Raw genomic sequence first — 17016 nt, forward strand, 5'->3', positions numbered from 1 at the left:
GCTTGATGCCGACCTGAGAGCAGAGCTTGATAGGTTGGCTTTTACCGAGCTGTAGGCTGAGGCCGAACTCTTTGGTAATGCCGAACTCATACTCTTCCTTGGGCTTTGGGCTGATGGGCCGTCATTGCTGTTGGGCTTGTTTAGTACGCACCCCATCAACAACATTATATAGTACATTTAAATATTGTAACACTAGGGGTGGAATTGAGGCGTGTGGCCATTAGGCACCAAAGTCTACCTTTTCAAGGTACAATGCTTGCATGCATATATACTAGTAGTACTTACTAATTAAATGACTTTTATAGGTATATAATTGGATTTAGTCATTTGGGGTTCATGCGAATAGCTTTTGTTTTTTTTTCGATTTTGGATGAGATTTTTTGGCAAATGACGGATTCAGGAAACGAAATTCATGAGGTAGAAACTGACGGTGTCATCTATATTTGAGCCGAGGAAGCATTTTTTTCTTTTTGTAGATATTGAATTAAGAAATTGCAGTAGTTTCCAATCCCGTGACAACTCGTCCCTACCCTAAGATATATTGTTATAATTGAAATGTAGTGAGACCCTTAAAATCACCCAACAGAAATATTAGGGTTAGGGTTGAGTCGAGCGACCATGAAATTAGTGGTCCATTTATGGAGTTTTCCGACTGTACTCGTAGACCGTGGCGCGGTTGGCTGGCCTTGCCCGACCCCAGCTAGGTCTGTCCCTATTTGTGGCCCACATATCTTATATTAATATTATTTGTATTATTATAGTATTCCTATTTAAGTTTTCAATATAAATTATTAGTTGAGTTTGGTTATCTTTATATTGTCACCAAAGTGGTTTTTGATACCCATCAAAGTTGATGGAATATGTATATGAAATTTTATCTTAAATTTCAAGTTCTCTCTCTCCCTCTCTCTCAATTTAAGAAACGACAAATTATATTAATCAACCATCTAAAGAATAAATACATTGCTAAGAAAAAAAGGTATAGGGGAAAGAAACATGAACTGTAGTTGAATATAAAAACCATGATTGAATAATTTGTAACATACTACATTTCAAGAACAACTTTTCTAAGATACTCCCTCTGTCTAATATCATAATGAAATTGCGACTGTATAAGAAGAGAATGTTAGCCAACTTAATTATATATTGAGGGTATATATGATCTTTATAAAGTCGATTTGAGATAAACACAACTTCTCATTTAATAATTACTTATATTCCACACATGTGATCCCACGTACATAAGTGACATATGCCTAATAAAATTTTGGCATGAAGATTCCCCAAAAAATAAATATTCTTTTCATATTTTTGAAAATATCGAATTACCCATATTAATATTTTTATGGTGAAAAAGAAGATTTTTCACACTATCGTGGAGACAAGACCTTTATATCAGCATATAATTCTGCTTTATATCTTGGAGCAAGCAATTTTTTAGACGCGTCAGAATCCATTCATTTATAGTTGTGGAAATGAATCACCATGCAAATTCAGAAAAAAATTATTACGTGCCTATAAATTCTATCCATTTATAGATAAGCGTTAATGGGGCTCGTTTTCATCATGTAACATTGAGACAATTTAATATTGAGACCTAGTTTAAAGCATAAAGCTTAATTAATTAAGACATAAAGTTGAATATGTGATTATAATTGATGTAAGTACCTTCGAAAAGATCATCTGGTCAATTAGATAATAGTAATATAATAACACGACATGGGAATATTTTTCACTTTATTTTCTAGCCTTACAAAGTTAATTGTGAGTGAAATAACAATTCAATATCCAAAATTGCGAAATAGTTTTGTCTCGTATTTTGGTTTGAACAATGGCAATTGCACACATAACGTTCCAAATCAAATTTGTGAAATTGAATTAAATATGTTACTATTATACAAAAATAAAATTTGGATTGTTACTTAGTTTTAAAACGTATGTTGAAGTATACATGTATATATCTCCCAATAGAATTAATCGAATTTGAACTCACTTTATACTGAGTTGAATGATCAATAGTTTGGTATTCTTACGCATAATTTATTTTATGGTGGCCGATCGCGAGGGCCCTCGCGATCGGCCACCCGATCGGCGTTCATGGGCTCCCATTGTGGAGAGGGAGCCCATCTCCACCCCCAACGCCTTCGCCCCAGCGCCGATTAATAGCCTCAGCCGATACCCTAATTTTATTTTTTAATTCAATTTTTAATCCTTTATATATACTTCATTCTCCATCAATTCACATCCATCCCTTTCCAATCTCAATTTCAATTTTAATTCTCTCCATGGTGATATGAATTTCAATTTTATCTATCTTATCTTTTTTTTGTTTTATTAATGTAGGATGTTTTATTTATGTTTTATTTTGTTTTTAATGAATTTGTCGTATATTACGTTGTCTTTAATTTACACCAATAATTACAAGTGAAATATATAAAAATAATGATGATGTGGAAATGAGATGGGCTCTTAAATAGGCTCTGGGATGGGCTCTCATTGTAGAGAGATAGGCTCTGAGATGAGTCTGCTAATGTAGCAGGAAAAAATGGAGATAGGCTCTGAGATGATCTCCGGAGATAGGTCACCATTGCTAATGCTCTTATATTTCATTCGTCCCATGAAAATAGGGACACTTTCCTTTTCCGTCCATCCCATAAAAGTAGTTCATTTTCATTTATGGAAAGTTCTTCTAAATTCGTTACACATATACATCAATTTATTTACAACGGTCTACCATTAATCATGAATAATAATGTGGATCTCACTATCTACTAATATTATTTTAGCTACATTCTCCTGTTGTGACGTCCCTAAACCGAAATATGCATCAATTTGCATATTGATATATATTCATTTATCATTTCATATATATAATGTTATTTACATAATTATATATTATACATGTATAAGCGTGTATGTGTACGTGACCTTAAATAGCTAATTTAAGTGTGTGCATATGTAATAATGCGTGTGTGCATGAGAGTGTTTTAGTGCATGGAAATATATATATTACATAGGAAATGATAGTCATCCTAAATTAATATAATATAAATAATAGTAGTAGCATAGTTTGAAAATATAAATGTGTTAGTATGTACGTGGTAGTAGTTAATAGTGCCACTAATCTTGTTGGACAAGTTTAAAAAAAATAAACTGCATAGCATACATGTTGCTATTTATTTTAATATTTATAATTAATATAAGTAGCTTTAAGATATTATTTAAATCTTGTTGGACAAGTTTAAAAAAAGTAAACCGCATAGCATGCATGTTGCTATTTATTTTAATATTTATAATTAATATAAGTAGCTTTAAGTTATTATTTTTCAATAACCGCCTTGCATGCTTATATATATGCGTAGAGTCAGTGAACTTGAGGAAGGAAAGAGAAAAAGAAAAAGAAAAATAAAACAGAAGAAAAATAGAGATGAAGACGTAGATTGAAAAACAAAATTTTATGTAGTTATGCACTAAAATCAAATAGAATTGCAACTCTCGGATTCAAGGTTAGACGTTTAAGCATGTAGTTTTAAAATATGTATATACTTTTGTTGTTGATAAAATGTACCGTATGATAATAGGATCGAGAAACTGACTAGGAGACAAATTCAGAATTTGGGTTATCTATCTTAATCAGGTGTGTATAAATCACACTTTTAATTTTACGCGTGTTATGTAGTTAATTGCTATGCGTTGACTTGGAGTGAATATTTGGATTATATGATATGAATATGATATAGTTATGTAGTTTGGAATTATTTTGTGGAATGTGATATGGATATGTGATTGGTGCAATGAATATGTGAGTGGTGCAATTGATATGTTTTTATATGGCATTAGAATATCTTGAATCATTGGATTAAAGAGGATATGTGACAGTCTTGCTCTGGGTCAGATATCAATGACAATAGACCTACGGGTCAAATAAAATATGCAAAGAGTGACCTTCGTGGAAAGGTCAAAATGCAAAGAGGGGCCTTTGTGGAAAGGTCAAATCAAAGAGTGGCCTTCGTGGAAAGGTCAAATAATTAAAAGGGGCCTTCGAGTCGTATACAATGGAAATCCCAGGCAGATACCAGGCTTGATCTGTCATAGAATAATAAAAAGAACATAGTGGCATATGCATATGAATATTAAATTGTTTGTGATATTTATTACTTCTAATGATATATGTTGATGAAAGAATGTTTTGATATTGGTATGTGAAATTAAAGGTAAGATTTGTATACACTGAGTTGTGGCTCATGTAAACCACTATTATTTTTCAGGAATAAGATATCAGTGAAGTTTTTGGTTAACGTGGGTCGTAGGAACTGCATGTGTTATCAGGTTTGGCGGCTGACGCATTTTGGCAACCTTCCTGTAACGCCCCACTTTTCGAACCCTAATTTTTTCGAACCCTAAGATGTTGTACTTATTGCTTTGATTGCCGAATTAAATGACGGATTTATTATGTGATTGAAATGGTGACCTAATTTCGATTTGATCGAGTCAAATTCGTTGATTTTATGAAGTGGCTTAAATTAATTAATGTGGAATGAAATATATCATGGTGAATTATATTATTTCGGGGAGTGAGATTTAATTAGGATCATAAATAATTACCTTGCCCTTTTATGAAGGGAATTTTCGACCACTATTATTATTTGGAGAGGAATTTATTTTTCTTGGATTTAATTATTTGTTTTGGGATAATTATCCAAATTAAATCCTAAAGCCTAATTATCTTATTTATTTCTTGATAAAATCGGCCCCTATTGTTTTGATTAGGGAGATTTCGAAATCTCCTAGCTTGTGGAAGAAGAAATTATTCACTAATTATTTTGATCCCTCAATTATTTCCTTCCATGTTTTAATTGGAATATCCTAGCAAATCTTTCCCTACTTTATTTATCAATATTTGGAAATTATTCCTTGTGGGAGGAATTGAATAACACGCCTATTTTCATATTATTTGGGAGGGTTTTTATTGATTTTCTTGCTCCGTATTATTTTATTCTGCTCCGTGAAAATACTAAATTAAATCAATGGCTAATTAAATAGCCATGATTTACAAAATATCCTCCTTATTTCTCCATCAATGACACGCCATTTCCTCCCCCAAAATCTTCCCAAATATCTCAATCATTTATTTCAATTATTCTCCCAAATCTTCAATTAATTGTGGGATATTTCTTAATCCTATAAACAAAGGATCAACCCCTAAACCTAACACACAAATCACACGCCCACTTCTTCAAACCACACGCCCCACCCCCTTTTTCATCTCTTCTCCCACTTGTTATCCATTTCACTCAAGATCCTATCAATTTTCCAAGAGATTGTTGAAGAACCAAGGTTTTAATTGCTTCCTACCGATTATTTCGTCCAAGAAAAGGTAAATTCAAACCCATATTCTTCAATCCTCTCCATCTAGACTTTCTTTGACTCCCTCATGCATGTAGAGAGTGTAGGGAATGAAGATCTAAGGGTTTAATCGGTGGGAATGTGAAATCATATGTGTGAGTGCGTTTTGATTGCAATTGCTTGTTGATTTATTGAATCCTCGGTGATTGATGTGCGATTTCGTGAAAATATGTGTTTAAGGACTCTTTTGAGCATGATTGTATATCAAAACCATGAAAAGATTGATTTTGAATGAGTAGGGATAAACCCTAATTCGAATTGCTATCGGTATGAAAATCTGTGATTTCCGAACAGTGTGTTCTGATGTATTTTTGACCAACCAAACGAACTCCGATTTGACCGATTCTTCTTCCTGTGTAAACTTCGTGATGTCTTCTATATTGTGTGTGAATTTCGACCCATTTGGCTAAACGATGAATTTATGGTGAATTTTTAAAGTTGACTGCGCGATTCTGCCAAAAACGTGTTTTCTCGACCAGTAGGTTACGCCTTTGGTTTGCCCGACTTAAAAGTGGTATTTTGACATGAAATTTAAACTGAATGTTATTTGATGAGTCTACTGCCTTGTCATAAAGTTTTAGCCCCATCGGAGGTCGGATGATTTTTAAATAATTTTTACAAAAAAGTTGCGCAGAGCTGCCAGATCTCTACTTTGGTTAAACAACTATATTTGTATGCTTGAATGACATACATGAGTTTACATATGTGATGAGGTGATGTGATATGCAAAGATGGGTGATATGATGTGATTCCTATTGTTGATTGGGAAAGGGGAGTGATCTAGGACATGCATGATTTTAGTCCATGTTAGTGACTAATCGGGGACACATTATCCAAAGGTGAAATTTTGTGCGAGACGCGTGATACCAAAGGAAAAGCGAAACTTGAAAACTAAAGGATCGAAGTGGGCTCTCTTCCTTTTTAAATAAGGACCATGTCCTAATGTTTTATCAATGAGAATAAATGTGACTTCATGCCTTGTTTTGGTTTTTACGTGCCTATCTGATGTGGTTTTTGCCACTATTTATAAATCGAATTCGGGTCCCCGTAGGGCAGCAAACCCTACTTGGATTAGTGTACACCTATGGTAGACTGTGTGCTAGCGTACGGGCTGGCCGGTCTAGTGACCTGGTTTGCGGCCGCATTCCTTGTCATGTATTGGCAGATATGGTTAACGTCTATGGGAAAAATGACTGATCAGTCGATGTTTGAAATGGAAAAATGATTTTGAGTGCCTCGGGCCTTTCTAAAGAAAAACCCCGACGGTTACTTACGTACGGCATGATATCATAAACTGTATTTACAATGTTTTCGGCATGAGCCACTGAGTATTATTTCATAGTACTCAGCCCTGCATATGTTTTCCCTATATGTAGGTTGAGCGGCGACGGGCGGTTGGCGGTGTTGAGCAGGAACTAATAATGAACTGTGGTTGTTTTGGTTTTGAAATTCCGAGTGTCGTTGTGTCTTCACACATGACGTCACTCTTCTCTTGGATGCTTCCGCTGTGATATTTTTCTTAGAATACTTTTCATTTAAATTCTGAAACTATTTTATGATGGGATGTTTGAAACTCGTTACACTTTTTGAATAAATGCTAGTCTTTATTCATTAAACCCTAATACTCTTGGTCGCATTATTTATTAGACTTAGTTTTTAGTCAAACTTTTATTGAAAACCCTAGTCTTCTATGCCGTTCATCTAAACCCCTTTAAGTCGCGATCGCCCGCTTTTATTAACCCTAAGGGGCGGTCGTGACAGTTTGGTATCAGAGCCTCAGTTCTTTCCGCTCTGGACCCAAGAGTCTTGTTTGAGTCAAAATCTATGCATGTGTAATTTGATAAATTGATAAACATCGATAGCTCAACACCACAACTCGTCTCCGCCCAACCACAAAAAAAAAGAGGTAAAAATACTTTTGTGAGTTTTGGATTTGATTAACCGAAGTTGAAATTTTCGATGGGGAACAAAGTTGATATGATATTTTCGAAATTTTTTGCTTGGAATACGAATGGATGAAAATGCATGGATATGGAATTGATATTTGCGCTTATGCCCAAGATGATGAATGTCGTTATGCGATGAACTTGTATTTTACTTGATAAGGAAAAATTGGCAAATATGTGATAACTCTATATACGTTGGATGAATGAAGTTATATGATTGTGATTATTCAATTGCTTTATGAGGCAATATGTGAAAGAACTTGAGCATGCTGCTATACATAATTGTAAATCATGTATGAATGACAAATTTTGAGATAGTGTCGAACGTGGAGGCAGGAAAAGCCTAACGCAAGGCAAGCGACGCGTGGGGATATATATCGCGACTTAACGAAATGCGAAAACGCACGAACCTTTTTGCTTCGGAAATGAAATTCCATTCATTCTTGATATGATACTACCCGCACACCTCCATCATTGGAGATTTATATATACGCACCCATCATATTCTCAGCATCATTCGAAACCTCATACACCGTTATTTCTTTCGATCCTTGTGCTGATGCTGAGTTTTTATGGCCCAACGGTATTATGCTCTGATGCGTAATCGCTACTCCAGCGAAAGGGACCACCCGGTTGAGCGCTACCGAGATTACGAGTGGGACGGGGAGCTCTTCCTCATGACCTACGTCACCGAGTTTTACAGTAAATGGATGAACGCCTATGCATATAGGGGAGCTACCCATCACGAGGGGATCCAAAAGCTCATCCACACTCTACCATCTCCTTGGAGCGAGTGGACCGCTCAGGCGTCTCAGTTTTTCATATGGTATAGCCCGCTCGATTACACCGCGCGAGGGGATTTGGTTGGCCTTATAAAGGTGCTGCTTCCGGCCATGACAGCGGCATTTGATGGACCGCCACGTGATCCACCTCCACATATCTATCCGCCGGGTACAGCCCGCATGCGGAAGTATCGATGCGATGAGGAGCCACGCGTCTCCCGTGTTCCTAAGAGAAGGAGACTCGGGATGCGTGTCGCAGCCCCTCAAAGAAGCAACAGAGAGGTCAATGGGAGGTTTGGGATGACCCCTCCACCTGCGGGTGTCGAGGAGGAAAGTGAGGAAGAGGATCCCGAGGAAGAGGATCCCGTAGAGGAGGAGGACCCAATTAGAGAGAGCGTTGGAGAGACCGAGGAGAAGGAAGATGAGGATGGAAGGGATTAAACATAATAATTCTATAATATTTTATTACGATTTCCCATGTTTTGGATACTTTACCGTTTTTGCTTGACCTTGACATCGTTTTGTCCTTTGTTTTCGTTATAATGGAACTAAGACCTCTTCGAGGCAACTTTTCATATTTCTATGGGAAATTCTTGTCTTTTGCTATCCTATTGTGTAATGATTTGGTACCATCCCTTATTATCTTTTGTGCGATTATCTTTTGCTAGCCTATGACGCAATGGCCTCTTGCTATACTATATTGTAATTGTCATTTTCTATCATATTGCACAATTACCTTTGATGTACTATTGCGCAACTATCTTTTGACCACTCCATTGTACAATTGCCTTTTGCCGTCTTATTATGCAATTGTATTATTCTGTTGTGCAACTGCCTTTTTCTATCCCAATTGTGCCCTTATGTTTTGCTATTCTATTGTACAATTGTCTTTTGTTACATTATTAAACAATTACCTTTTTCTACCCTGTTGAGCAATCGCCTTCTTCTACAATCACCTCCTGCTATGCTATTTTGCAATTGCTCTCTTGTTATCATTCTGTGCAATTGTATTTGATACCTTTGCAAAAGCTCTTTATGATGCAATTGCCCCTTGATCTCCACTTTTCAACTATGCCACATGACTATTCTTGGATTTTGAATAAATGCGATAGTAACTCGTGTGGTACTGAATCAGAATGCCGCCAAGACGCAACATAAGACGTAACAATCCCGAACCTACCCCTCAGACGATGGAAGAGAGTGTGACACAACCCATCCCTCCACCACCGCCTCCTCCACCTCCGGTTGACCGTGAAACTGTGAAGCTTTTTCTAGAGCAAAAACCTCCCGTCTTTGATGGAATGGGAGAACCGGCCCAGGCTGAATCATGGATACGAGCATTGGAGCGCATTTTTGCAATCTTAGGGTGCAATGATAGGGAACGGTTGAGTTGTGTGACCTACCAACTAACCGAGTCTGCTGACTTCTGGTGGGATACCAGGATGAAGACAATGCCCCGAGATCAAGCAGCGGGGATGACTTGGGAAGGCTTCAAGACAGAAATATATAATAAGTACGTGCCCAAGAGCTACCGGAAGGCAAAGGCATCTGAATTCTACAATTTGACCCAAGGGCGCATGACTGTGACCGAATATGACTGTGCGCTCAACAACATGACCCGGTACGCACCTGACCAAGTCGATACTGACGAGAAGCTGGCTGAAAAGTTCCGTGAGGGACTAAGGCATGAGATAAGGATGTCGTTGGCTAGTCGTGGGAGACTCTCCTACGCGGAAGCGTTAGCCCTTGCGCTAGATATTGAGGCAGCTATGCCCAAGGAGAGGATGAAGGAAAACACTACTTTGGCACTACCTCCACCACACCACTCTCGAGAGAAGAGGAAGTGGGAGGGGAATGGGACCCCATATGACAACAAGAGGTACCAGCCCACCCAGAACCGACCACAGTATGGTGGAGGGCAAAACTCATCCAACCAGAGAGGCGACTTCCGGCCCAAGCCACCCCAATGCAATGTGTGCTCCAAGTACCATTTTGGAGAGTGTAGAATTCAGAACACCACCAAGTGCTTTAACTGTGGGGGAAATGGCCACTTCTCTAGAGAGTGTCCGAGCAAGAATGTGGGAATGGGGTCGAGGCAGAACACTCAAGGATCCCGCCAGCAGCCAAGGGCACTGCAAATTGAATCAAGGGGAAATCGCGATCAACCTACGCGACAACAGCAACCTTACCGCCCAAGACTCCCTTCTCAGGCTAGAGCATATGCCTTGAGTCAGAAACAACCCAAGACTGAACATGGGAGTCACGAGAAGGGAAACCTGACAGGTATGGGCAAAATCCTCGACACACCCATTGTTGTATTGTTTGATACGGGCGCATCACATTCATTCATATCTGAATTGTGTGTGGACACCTTAAGTTTACCTGCTTACAAATCTGAACATAAGATGATGGTGTCCTCACCAGTGGGAGGGGTAATAGAGGTTTCTCGAACATGCTCGAACGTAGAAATTGTTATGGGAGGACTTAAGTTAATCGCTCACAACCTACAAGTCATGGCAATGGGGGATATTGACATAATTTTGGGAATGGATTGGTTAGCTACGAATTTTGCTACTATTCGTTGCAAGGAGAGACAAATATCTCTGCAAGCCCCGGGGAAGGAACCCACCATATACTATGGAATCTCGATGAACCGGCGAACGTCTATCATCTCCGCTCTTCAAGCTAGTGCGATGGTGAGAAAAGGGCGTCCTGCTTATCTTGTCTATCTACAAGGAGAGGAGAAATGAGAAAGGAAAGTGGAAGATGTTGCCGTTGTACGAGAGTTTCCAGACATCTTCCCCGAAGCTTTGCCTGGACCACCGCCAGATCGACAATTGGAGTTCACAATCGACCTAGAGCCAGGGTCGGCACCCGTGTCCAAGGCACCATACCGAATGGCGCCTAAAGAGTTAGAGGAACTCAAGATACAACTTCAAGAGCTTATGGACCTGGGTTTCATTAGACCCAGTGTCTCACCGTGGGGCACTCCGGTGCTCTTTGTCAAGAAGAAGGATGGGTCGATGAGGATGTGTATCGACTATAGGGAGTTGAACAAAATGACCCTAAAAAACAAGTACCCACTGCCGAGAATAGATGACCTATTCGATCAACTCCGAGGAGCCGGTGTGTTCTCAAAGATGGACCTAAGGTCCGGATACCATCAATTGAGAGTCCGAAGGGAGGACATACCAAAGACCGCTTTTCGCACAAGATATGGTCACTATGAGTTTGTTGTAATGCCGTTCGGATTGACAAATGCACCCGCAGTATTCATGGATTTGATGAACCGAGTATTCCACCCATACTTGGATAAATTCGTCTTGGTCTTCATAGATGACGTACTTGTTTACTCGAAGGATGAGAAAGAGCACGAGGAGCATCTGCGAATTACCTTGGAGACGTTGAGGACCGAGAAGCTATACGCCAAATTCAGCAAGTGTGAGTTTTGGCTGAAAGAAGTCAACTTTCTAGGTCACATTGTGTCGGCAGAAGGAATCCGAGTGGATCCCGCCAAGGTTGAGGCGGTACAACAATGGAAGGCACCTTCGACACCAAACGAGATTCGAAGCTTCCTGGGTTTGGCAGGATACTACCGAAGATTTATAGAGGGATTTTCCAAGATAGCGAGACCAATGACCCAACAACTCAAGAAGGGGGTAAAAGTCAATTGGACCCCGGAGTGTGAGGCAAGTTTTCAACTTTTGAAGGATAAACTGACCACCGCACCAATCTTAGCCGTGCCAGAGCCTGGAATGAGCTACGTGGTATACACGGACGCTTCGAAGGTGGGACTTGGATGTGTGTTGATGCAAAACAACAAGGTGATTGCTTACGCATCCCGGCAATTGAGGCCACACGAGTTGAACTATCCAACCCACGATTTGGAACTGGCAGCGGAGGTACATGCCTTAAAGATTTGGAGACATCATCTCTACGGAGTTCGGTGTGAGATCTTTACGGACCACAAGAGCCTGAAATATTTTTTCGAGCAAAAGGATTTGAACATGCGACAACGAAGATGGCTCGAATTGGTAAAGGACTATGATTGTGGCATCAACTACCACCCCGGCAAGGCAAATGTAGTGGCAGATGCCTTGAGCCGGAAGAGTCATTCCCAACTGGCTGCTTTTCTCACCAAAGAAGAAAGCTTGATACGCGAATTTAGCAAGATGCGTTTGGAAGTGGTAAGGGCACCCGAAACAGTGAAGGGTCGAATTGCCACCTTGATGGTTACACCTGATCTAAGAACAAGAATTGTTGAAGCCCAGCGCATGGACGCGAAATTGGAAGAAATTCGAGTCGAAGTAAGAACTGGCGAATCTGGGAATTTCCGTGAGGAATCCGACAATGCTCTCACATTCGAAGGGAGACTCTGCATACCGAGTGACGAAGGACTCAAAAACGAAATCATGAGTGAAGCACATGAGACTCCTTACACCGCCCACCCAGGGAGTACGAAGATGTATCAAGACTTGAAGAAGACCTTTTGGTGGAATGGTATGAAGAGGGATATATCGGCATTTGTGGAGCGCTGCTTAGCCTGCCAACAGGTGAAGGCTCTACATCAACGACCGTACGGAAAGTTGCAACCACTAGAAATTCCCGAGTGGAAATGGGAGCATATCGCCATGGATTTTGTGACAGCATTGCCAAAGACGCAAAGAGGGAATACTGCCATCTGGGTAGTTATAGACCGACTCACCAAGAGTGCGCACTTCATACCGATTCCCATAACCTATGGATCAAATAAGCTAGCTCAAATTTATATAAGGGAAATAGTGCGACTGCATGGAGTCCAAGTGACGATCACGTCTGATCGTGACCCGAAGTTCACTTCAAGATTTTGGATCAGCCTACAACGGGAGCTAGGGACTCGTTTGAATTTTAGCACGGCGTTTCACCCGCAGACGGACGGACAATCCGAGAGGACGATCCAAACCCTCGAGGATATGTTGAGAGCCGTAGTGTTAGACCGAGGAGGAAGTTGGGAGTCCGCACTCCCCTTGATCGAATTTGCCTACAACAACAGCTTCCAGGCAACGATAAACATGGCGCCGTACGAAGCCTTGTACGGGAGAAAGTGTAGATCCCCGCTCTACTGGGACGAAGTTGGCGAGAGAAGGGTACTCGGGCCCGACGCAGTCGAAGAAATGGTTGCAATCGTTCGACAAATTCGTGAAAGGATAAAAGAAGCTCAAGACAGACAGAAGTCATACGCGGATGCACGGCGAACCGACTTGCAATTTCAAGCTGGCGACAAAGTCTTCCTCAAAGTATCCCCGTTGAAAGGGATAACACGTTTCGGCGTCAAGGGAAAATTGAAACCGCGATTTATTGGACCGTATGAAATCCTTGAAGGAGTGGGTCCTGTTGCATATCGCTTGGCGCTACCTCCGAACCTTGGGAACGTGCACAATGTCTTTCATGTGTCACAGTTACGTAAATACGTGTTCGACCCAAAGCACGTGATTCACTACGAGGAGGTCGCGTTGAATTCGGACCTGAGCTATGAGGAGAGACCCCAAACGATTTTAGACCGAAAAGTCCAGAACGTGAGAAATAAGCAAGTTGCCTACGTGAAAGTGCAGTGGAGAAACCACGGGCACGAAGAAGCCACATGGGAGCTTGAGGACAAGATGATGGAGTTATACCCAGAACTCTTCCCATGAGAGTACCAAATTTCGGGACGAAATTTCTTTTAAGAGTGGTAGGATGTAACGCCCCACTTTTCGAACCCTAATTTTTTCGAACCCTAAGATGTTGTACTTATTGCTTTGATTGCCGAATTAAATGACGGATTTATTATGTGATTGAAATGGTGACCTAATTTCGATTTGATCGAGTCAAATTCGTTGATTTTATGAAGTGGCTTAAATTAATTAATGTGGAATGAAATATATCATGGTGAATTATATTATTTCGGGGAGTGAGATTTAATTAGGATCATAAATAATTACCTTGCCCTTTTATGAAGGGAATTTTCGACCACTATTATTATTTGGAGAGGAATTTATTTTTCTTGGATTTAATTATTTGTTTTGGGATAATTATCCAAATTAAATCCTAAAGCCTAATTATCTTATTTATTTCTTGATAAAATCGGCCCCTATTGTTTTGATTAGGGAGATTTCGAAATCTCCTAGCTTGTGGAAGAAGAAATTATTCACTAATTATTTTGATCCCTCAATTATTTCCTTCCATGTTTTAATTGGAATATCCTAGCAAATCTTTCCCTACTTTATTTATCAATATTTGGAAATTATTCCTTGTGGGAGGAATTGAATAACACGCCTATTTTCATATTATTTGGGAGGGTTTTTATTGATTTTCTTGCTCCGTATTATTTTATTCTGCTCCGTGAAAATACTAAATTAAATCAATGGCTAATTAAATAGCCATGATTTACAAAATATCCTCCTTATTTCTCCATCAATGACACGCCATTTCCTCCCCCAAAATCTTCCCAAATATCTCAATCATTTATTTCAATTATTCTCCCAAATCTTCAATTAATTGTGGGATATTTCTTAATCCTATAAACAAAGGATCAACCCCTAAACCTAACACACAAATCACACGCCCACTTCTTCAAACCACACGCCCCACCCCCTTTTTCATCTCTTCTCCCACTTGTTATCCATTTCACTCAAGATCCTATCAATTTTCCAAGAGATTGTTGAAGAACCAAGGTTTTAATTGCTTCCTACCGATTATTTCGTCCAAGAAAAGGTAAATTCAAACCCATATTCTTCAATCCTCTCCATCTAGACTTTCTTTGACTCCCTCATGCATGTAGAGAGTGTAGGGAATGAAGATCTAAGGGTTTAATCGGTGGGAATGTGAAATCATATGTGTGAGTGCGTTTTGATTGCAATTGCTTGTTGATTTATTGAATCCTCGGTGATTGATGTGCGATTTCGTGAAAATATGTGTTTAAGGACTCTTTTGAGCATGATTGTATATCAAAACCATGAAAAGATTGATTTTGAATGAGTAGGGATAAACCCTAATTCGAATTGCTATCGGTATGAAAATCTGTGATTTCCGAACAGTGTGTTCTGATGTATTTTTGACCAACCAAACGAACTCTGATTTGACCGATTCTTCTTCCTGTGTAAACTTCGTGATGTCTTCTATATTGTGTGTGAATTTCGACCCATTTGGCTAAACGATGAATTTATGGTGAATTTTTAAAGTTGACTGCGCGATTCTGCCAAAAACGTGTTTTCTCGACCAGTAGGTTACGCCTTTGGTTTGCCCGACTTAAAAGTGGTATTTTGACATGAAATTTAAACTGAATGTTATTTGATGAGTCTACTGCCTTGTCATAAAGTTTTAGCCCCATCGGAGGTCGGATGATTTTTAAATAATTTTTACAAAAAAGTTGCGCAGAGCTGCCAGATCTCTACTTTGGTTAAACAACTATATTTGTATGCTTGAATGACATACATGAGTTTACATATGTGATGAGGTGATGTGATATGCAAAGATGGGTGATATGATGTGATTCCTATTGTTGATTGGGAAAGGGGAGTGATCTAGGACATGCATGATTTTAGTCCATGTTAGTGACTAATCGGGGACACATTATCCAAAGGTGAAATTTTGTGCGAGACGCGTGATACCAAAGGAAAAGCGAAACTTGAAAACTAAAGGATCGAAGTGGGCTCTCTTCCTTTTTAAATAAGGACCATGTCCTAATGTTTTATCAATGAGAATAAATGTGACTTCATGCCTTGTTTTGGTTTTTACGTGCCTATCTGATGTGGTTTTTGCCACTATTTATAAATCGAATTCGGGTCCCCGTAGGGCAGCAAACCCTACTTGGATTAGTGTACACCTATGGTAGACTGTGTGCTAGCGTACGGGCTGGCCGGTCTAGTGACCTGGTTTGCGGCCGCATTCCTTGTCATGTATTGGCAGATATGGTTAACGTCTATGGGAAAAATGACTGATCAGTCGATGTTTGAAATGGAAAAATGATTTTGAGTGCCTCGGGCCTTTCTAAAGAAAAACCCCGACGGTTACTTACGTACGGCATGATATCATAAACTGTATTTACAATGTTTTCGGCATGAGCCACTGAGTATTATTTCATAGTACTCAGCCCTGCATATGTTTTCCCTATATGTAGGTTGAGCGGCGACGGGCGGTTGGCGGTGTTGAGCAGGAACTAATAATGAACTGTGGTTGTTTTGGTTTTGAAATTCCGAGTGTCGTTGTGTCTTCACACATGACGTCACTCTTCTCTTGGATGCTTCCGCTGTGATATTTTTCTTAGAATACTTTTCATTTAAATTCTGAAACTATTTTATGATGGGATGTTTGAAACTCGTTACACTTTTTGAATAAATGCTAAACCCTAGTCTTTATTCATTAAACCCTAATACTCTTGGTCGCATTATTTATTAGACTTAGTTTTTAGTCAAACTTTTATTGAAAACCCTAGTCTTCTATGCCGTTCATCTAAACCCCTTTAAGTCGCGATCGCCCGCTTTTATTAACCCTAAGGGGCGGTCGTGACACTTCCCCTCCTCATCATTTTTGCATGTAGATAAATGTATATAGTATATAGAGTGGTGAGAGGGTCCCACTACTTTTCAGAATATTTTGAAATGTGTACTTGATAAATGTTGGTTTTGAACTTATATAATACGTGCGTTTGATTTACTTGACATATGGATTATTTATTTTTAAATTTGAATTTATTTATTATAAGTAGTTACGTCATATAGGGTTGGGTGTGACACCTGTTCTCTCTTATTTTACCAATTATGCATTAATTTCTGTTTCGTCTCAAATGTCCTTATTTTTGTGGGACGGATCACAGATGGAGTACATATTGTAACTTGATTGGACTTTAGTTTAAAAATCTTCGA

General features: G+C 39.3%; 2 long non-coding RNA genes across 2 annotated transcripts; both read left to right on the forward strand.

Moving 5' to 3' along the window:
• Positions 1–5029: 5029 nt before the first annotated feature.
• Positions 5030–6986, forward strand: LOC121779575. Its single transcript, XR_006045849.1, has 3 exons — positions 5030–5377; positions 6246–6310; positions 6783–6986. It is a non-coding gene; the product is annotated as an uncharacterized LOC121779575 (long non-coding RNA).
• A 7532-nt stretch (positions 6987–14518) lies between these two features.
• Positions 14519–16518, forward strand: LOC121779576. The gene is made up of 3 exons (XR_006045850.1): positions 14519–14866; positions 15735–15799; positions 16272–16518. It is a non-coding gene; the product is annotated as an uncharacterized LOC121779576 (long non-coding RNA).
• The last annotated feature ends 498 nt before the right edge of the window (positions 16519–17016 follow it).

The sequence above is a fragment of the Salvia splendens genome, chromosome 19 (assembly GCF_004379255.2).
Source record: "Salvia splendens isolate huo1 chromosome 19, SspV2, whole genome shotgun sequence".
In the NCBI taxonomy this organism is placed as follows: Eukaryota; Viridiplantae; Streptophyta; class Magnoliopsida; order Lamiales; family Lamiaceae; genus Salvia; species Salvia splendens.